The following is a 7,364-nucleotide window of genomic DNA, read 5'->3' as shown; positions in this document are numbered from 1 at the left end:
AAAATACATGTTCTATGAATGTAATGAATGCAATGTATACAAGACAAAACATGAAACTCATAGAAAAGATAGAAAAACGAAAAATAAAACCAAATAAAATCTACAAATCCTAACAACAAATGTAATACTATACAGAATATGGGTTGCCTCCCATAAAGCGCTAAGTTTCACGTCCACAGCCAGACGGATCCCTGGAAAAACCTTCATCGTCCATGAGATCAATGGACATGAAGTCAGGCTCAACCGGGCTCTATAAAGAAAAGAGTGTCATCTGTGACACTACGCACTGTGTTTCCATCCCTTCTACCTCCAAATTTAGCACCATGAATCTCTTGACATGAAGAACTGAGATTAGTCTCATCTGAGAGACTGGTCAAGAATCGAGAGTCTAGGACCGACCGAGTAGCAATGAATGCAACTTCAGACAAGTGGTGAATATGATCAGGCTTGACTTGATCAAGCACCTTCTGCATCTGTACCTCTTGCTTATTAAGAATTGGTGATCCTAAAGGCTGAGAAAATGGGGCTTTATATGATGAAAATGTATGCTGTGAGTAAGGCCCCTTCTGCTGAGGTATCATGGAGATCGACCCGTCAGTAGAAATGATATGGGGTTCATGAGTCGATTCCTGAGTGGGGTGACACGCCTTTCCATACGGAAGGGATGTAACAGATTTGACTGGCTCATAATATGAAGTAGGTTGCAAGTCAAATGACATGGAATCCTCTCCCTTGGATGTGACAACAGACTGACTAGATGGGTTCCCCTCGCTTTGCCTACTGAAGGTCTCAACCAATTGTCCCATTTGAGTCTCTAGCTTGGCTATTGACTGCGTATGGGAGCTCAAAACTTGTAATATCCTATCTTGGAAGGATTGACTAAATGAAGGCTCATAGGGTTGAGTATAAAGAGGTTGGGCTGGGGGATGAACCTGTGGAAAAATTGGATGCGAGTAACCTTGTGAAGAGTTACTGGGTCTATACTGTGTCTGGGAGGGCTGATGGGATGGGGAAATAAACTGGTTTCGCCAACCTGGGTTATATGAGGATGTAAATGAATCGGGCATGGGTTTAGCGAAACCTTGGGCAGCATTCACCTGCTCCTGAACGAATTTAGGATATAATGACGCTGTCGGACAATCCGCAACACAGTGTGCAGGGCTAGCGCATAGCTCGCACACTCTTTCTACTGGATTTCTCGAAGAATTGGCTAAGAAGTGATCTAACTTCCTAGTCAACTGGTCAACCTTGGTACGCAATTCTAACTCGGACCCAACTTCAGAAATCCCAACTTTCCTAGGACCACTAGACAGAGAAGTAGTCCTATCGAGCCGTGAAGACAAGGTATGATGCATCGTGTTTTCACTCAAGGTCTCAAATAAAGACCACGCCTCGTCCTCACTCTTGAGCATAAAAGTGCCCCCACAAGACGAATCAACCATTTGACAATGCTTTTCAGTAAGCCCGTCATAAAAATACTGCACCAACTGCCAACGAGGCACCTGGTGATGGGGACACTTGCGGAGAAGATCTTTCAATCTCTCCCAAGACTCGTGAAATTGTTTTCCCTCAATTTGAGAAAAACTGGTTATAGCTTTACGAAACTGATTCGTCTTACCAATTGGGAAATATTTTTTTAAAAATTCTTTTTGCATTCCTTCCCAAGTAGTAATACGAACCGTCTCAAGAGATTTTAACCAGTGTTTGGCTTTATCTTTGAGAGAGAACGGAAACAAAGTCAACCGCATAGCATCATCTCCAAAGTTATTGATTCGCACAGTCGAGCAAATCTCAAGGAATTCGTCGAGATGACGATATGGGTCCTCATTGCTAAGGCCATAAAACGAAGGTAGCATTTGAATCACACTGGCCTTAATCTCAAAATGGCTCGCTCCTACATCAGGTCTCGTGATGCAGAAGGTAGGAGTATACGTATTTGGCATGAAGTACTCCCTCAAAGGACGGATTAAATGATGATCGTCAGCCATTGCTTACACCTTAGAGTAGACCGGTGTAGCACACGTCCTAACTCTGGGTTTTCTACCTAACTAACGCACTAAGCGGCCAAACCACGCAAACCACAAAGCGAGTAAACTAAAAACAACAAAAACTAAACAAACACCACGCAGTTACATATAACAGAGATTATGCAAAAAGAAATATAAAATCTATGTGTACGGTACCAATCGTACACAGTCACCTCTAAGGGAATCCTAATAGGTGGGCTGTGCAGAAAAGTAAGCTCGTCTCTAAGATCTGCACATACGTGGTTCTAAACCTAAATGTAACACAAACACTAGGCAATAAAGCGAATACTAATATTACGCCGTTCCCCGACAACGGTGCCAAAAATTTGATGTCTTAATCGTTGTAATTTTGAAAAGATTTTTTTATATGAAAAACATGTGAAAACCAGACATCAAATAATAAAAACCGGTTCTCACTAGTGGATGAGACCGGGTCGAACTCAGGGAACGGGAATATTTCGTATTCAAGTACACAAATCTAAACTATTCTTTATTGTCGAATTATTGAAATGTAAAAATGTTCAGAAAAGGTAAAAACAACTAACTATTACAACAAATGAATACCCTTCGCAGAGGGCGTAAAGTGCAATATTTACAAACCCAATTAAAATTCTAAGTCTAAACTGAAAAGTAAAAATCTTCTATCTTCGTACTTCATGTCACGTATTCTCTTCTGCTCCAATCTCGTGCAATCCTGCACAAGTCAAACGAAACACAAGCAGTACCAGAGAAAGAAGAAATAGAATGTACTAAAATATACTACTAATCGCTAAGAATACGAAAGAAATCATTAAATAAATCTAAATGACAATTTTAAATGCAAATGATATAATTTTTTATTTTTATTGAGTCTAGCTAACTACTTGCAACTATTTTTAATATCAAAGAATCAATCAATCAACTAAGTAGCCTAATATCAAAATACTAAGTAAGCTAAGTACTAAGTAATATCTAAAAAATCAGCTTAATCCTTATCATCAGATAATTCGATATCTCAAACTGAATCCAGATATCCAATTAAATCGGTCCAGCATCATATCATTCTTGTCGGAAAAACGAATAGCAAAGTGATAATTCTGATAGACTGAAATTTCTCAAAATATTTAATCAATTGAAAAGTTCAGTTGTCAATTACAGGAAATCAAAAATGTTGATTCCAGTTATCAGGCAATTAATCAAATACGATGATACCTCAATCAAACTAAATCCAATCAATTAAGCAATACTCAATCAGTTTATGGATTCAGAGATAGTTCCGGCAATTCAAGAAGGCTCAGGTTTTCATTGCAAATGTGAAGAGAGTTCGGCTAAAAACAGATCAGATGTATTAAAAACTAGAAATCAGATATTAATCTGAACTTCTAGCTGATTGAAATCAGGTAACCGAACAAAAATTGGATTCAATCTTGATCGCCGGAAAAATTATCGCCGGAAAAAAAACACAGGCATCAATCTAGGTGATCGATCAAAAATTTTTAGAGCATAGTATTGTAATCCGGTGACATTATGGATTTCAGACTATCAATTTCGAATCAAAGTTCATTTAACTACAACATCAATTACAAAAATCAAAGATCGGAAAAAAATTGGAAACAGAAATGATCGAGTAAACAAAACTTTTTTTCTTTCTGTTTTGATTTCAACTCTTTTCTTTTTTTTAGTTTGTACTACACAGTATTACAAACGGAATTCATTCAGGAACCTGCAGAAGAAGAAGAAGAAGAAGAAGAAGAAGAAGGAGTTCTGAACACTTACCGTGAAATGAAGAAATCGGAGAAGAGGTGGCCTCCACCTCGTGCGCTGCCACCGATTGAAGACTCCTTGCCACCGGATAATGAAGATCTATGCTGGAAGAAGAAGAAGAAGAAGAATTACCGGGACCAGAGGAAGGATTAGGGAAGAAGGGCGGTCATCCACCGTGCGCCGTCGCCGGATTGAGGTTCCATCACCACCACCGGTTGAGGAAGATGAGAAAAATAGGTAGAAGAGGAAGAAAGAAGTAAGAAGGGGCCGGTGTTGGTGGAGGAGAAGGAGAAAGGAGGGAAAGAAGGGAAAGAGGGCAAGGTTCAGGCGTACAGGGGAGACGCCTTATTTTTTCGTTGCTTTGGGTTTTTAAAACAGTACAAACCGGTTCACCGGTTTGTAACAATTTTTTTTTTATTTTGAAATGCAAACCGGTTGGAACCGGTTTGTGATATATATTTTTTTTTTAATTTTGTTTTTCAAGAATTCAAACCGTGTAAAACGGTTTGTTATTTTATAATTTTTTTTTTTTTCAGTTTTTTAAAATTCCAAAAATTACAAACCATGCAATGGTTTGTTTTTATTATTATATATTTTTTTTTATTTTTAAAAATCAAGAAAACCGTATAAATTGGTTACTTATAAAAATTTTCAAAAACAAAACTATTTATAAAAGAAACTTCAAAAACTAATCTACTATGTTTTTTTTCTTTTCTAAAAAACACAAACACTTAAAATGAATATAAAACTATTTTTCTCCAATTTTTTTATTTTTTCTTTTAATAAAAACTAAAACCAACTACAAAAACTAAAATAGGCATAAGAATGTAAAATAAAACTATTTTTCATGCATTTTCTAATTTTAAATCATTTAAGCACATTTACTCAAAAACTAACATAAAATTGGGTTTTTGAAACATTATTTTATAAAATCATGCATATTTAAATGTTAATAAACCCTGAATTATATGCATGATCAAGCAGGTCGACATATTCATTTTCATCCAACTGGATCAGGGACCAAAATCGGTGACCTGTCATACGAGCCAAAGAGTCTCGGGGGTCCAAACCCATGACATTGATCAGGAATTGATGTTCTAACGGATCTCCTGGTTGACCGGCTGGTTCTGGTAACCCCATAATTTCTGAAAATTCATCCATTAAAACGGTCATCTCTCCCCATGGGAACCAGAAAGTGCATGTAAGTGGATTCCATCGCTCTGCCATTGCGTGTATCAGGTTGCCATTAATGGTCTGTTTTCCTTCTGCTGATGCCAATTCTAATCCACACTCGCTCAAATGGTCCGGGAACTTTCGAGAAAAGCTTTTGAGCTAGGAATAGTACCACCGGGGAATGAAAGTTCCGGTGCTAAGGGCTCGATGTTTAGAATGACCTTGTCGCACCTCGTAGGAGATGTGACATTCAGGAAAGATAGGATCGACTTGACTGGATGCCATCGGACTGAAACAGAGAAAGACTCGGAATGAGACTTAGGAAAATGTAGGAAATTTTGAAAAATTTGCAAGCAGGATATAAAATGTAGCTGGAAATTCGAGATCCAGTAGAATGGTAGAATGGAAAACCACCTGGGTTTTGAAAGAAATGGGATATTTGAGAAATTTATCCAGGGTTTGAGGAAATAAAGGAAAATGATGAGATTATGGGTATTTGAAAATATTTTGGGAAAAATGTAAGAAAATAGAGGTAACATACAAACAATCACATCCTGCACAAACACTTATACACATACAACACTCCCTAAAAGGCTGACTCTAGATGCATTATTTTGAAAACAGCTGTAGGACCTTAATCCTAACTCTAGGTTCAGATCATCTTTGTCCAATTCAGTTATGTCGATATACCGAATCAAAATCCAAGGTACGTGGCATATAATTTCAACTCCGGTTCTAAGGTAAGGTTTTCCAACATCCTTGAGTTCCTACCGATATACTTCGGACTGTGGCCCGCAGTACGTGGTAGGGGGGTGTTAACTCAAATAATTGGCCCAGTTGTGAGTCTCTGTCCCGAACTAGGGTTCTGGAAGAGAGCCCAGCAACGTGAAGACCGGGTAATGATAGGTAATGGAGGTTTGAAAAAATGATCACATGCAAGAAATAGAGAGCTCTAAGTCCTAGAGAGATAGATTTTGAAAACTTTGAAGAAGCATACATTGTTTGCATTCAGATCCTAAATTGAGGAGGATTGTATTTAGACCTAAGTCTATGTGAGCATGAAAATATCTCCTCAATCTGGTCCTACGAAACCATGCCTAAGCTATATGCAATCAATGTGAGCTAGGTCAGAATCTAGGCTCCTAGGTTTGCATGATATTAAAAGCAAAAAGAGCTGACATTTTGTGAACACAGTTTCGATAATTGAACTAAGTCAAGCACAATTTTGATCAGACAATGACAGGTCCCATCACGGTCGCCAAACCTGTTATCGTCGCAAAAATTTTCCCGCCTTCCCTTCCTTGTGGAAGAGAGAGGAAAATGCTTTCGCGATTCAAACTTGACCGGATTTTGGAAATTGTTTTGAAACACTCACCTTCATTTTAAAAATAGAGGGAAAATCCATGGGATGAGGCTCGACCTGTCGGTACGAGGTTTGACCGTTCCTGCCGCCTTTAACAGGGTAAATCGAACCAAGGACAAAAATTGTGCTTGACTTAGTAAAATTATCGAAATTGTGTTCTATCTTAAATGCACAAAGAATTCAAGCATGTGCTATGAGATTTTTGGAAAATGTAAATTAGAAAAGATGATGTATGCTTAAAAAACATTTGGAATTGAAAAATTTTCAGGAAAAAGATGGAAATCAATCTCTTAGGAAACTCAGATGAAGAAGATTTGAAATCTCGGGAAAGTTTATAAAGATTTGGAAAATCTTGAAGAAATGAGAATCTCGAGAAAATGGTAAGAATTCTTAAGAAAAGATGAACACTTGAAAAGGAAAACACTTCTCAGGAAAACTCGGACTTTGAGAATTTTCTTAGGAAAATGATGGAAATTCATTAGAAAACTCTTTAGAGAAGAAAATTCAAAACTTAGGAAACTGAAATCCTGAGAATATTGTCTTTGCAGTATCTAGAAATCGATTTTTGATTCTTGAGAAAGATGAGAAATTCTCTTTTAAAAAGAATCTTAAGAAAATAACATTTTCAGGAAAAAACATGGGAAAACTTGACTTGAGAAATCCAACTTCGAGAATCTTCATAGTTTCTTGCGGAATTGATTTTCAAGGAGTGAAAATTTCTTGAGAAAATCATGAGAAAAGCAGATGATGCCATGATGCAGATGATTTGAATGAATGAATGCACTTTGAAAAGATTTTCTGAAAAATTTGCTGGAAAATGTGTATTAAATCAAAATAAATCCTTCACATATCTTGACTGTGGCCAGGAATATGTTCAGAGTTTATTTGAGTTAATTCACAAGATTCTGAAAGATTGGAAATAGGATGTGCATTTCGAAGATAGCCTAAGAGTGTAGGCTCAGTGTGACTAGTGGAAAGATGATGGATCTGGGTCTCGTCTGTATTCCAACTAGGGCCGTAAATATGGACTCCACCGAGTTCATCAACTCTCCAAGAGT

Source organism: Nuphar pumila, chromosome 8 (assembly GCF_984573655.1).
Source record: "Nuphar pumila chromosome 8, dmNupPumi1.hap1.1, whole genome shotgun sequence".
Lineage (NCBI taxonomy): Eukaryota > Viridiplantae > Streptophyta > Magnoliopsida > Nymphaeales > Nymphaeaceae > Nuphar > Nuphar pumila.
This window is presented reverse-complemented; position numbering follows the sequence as displayed.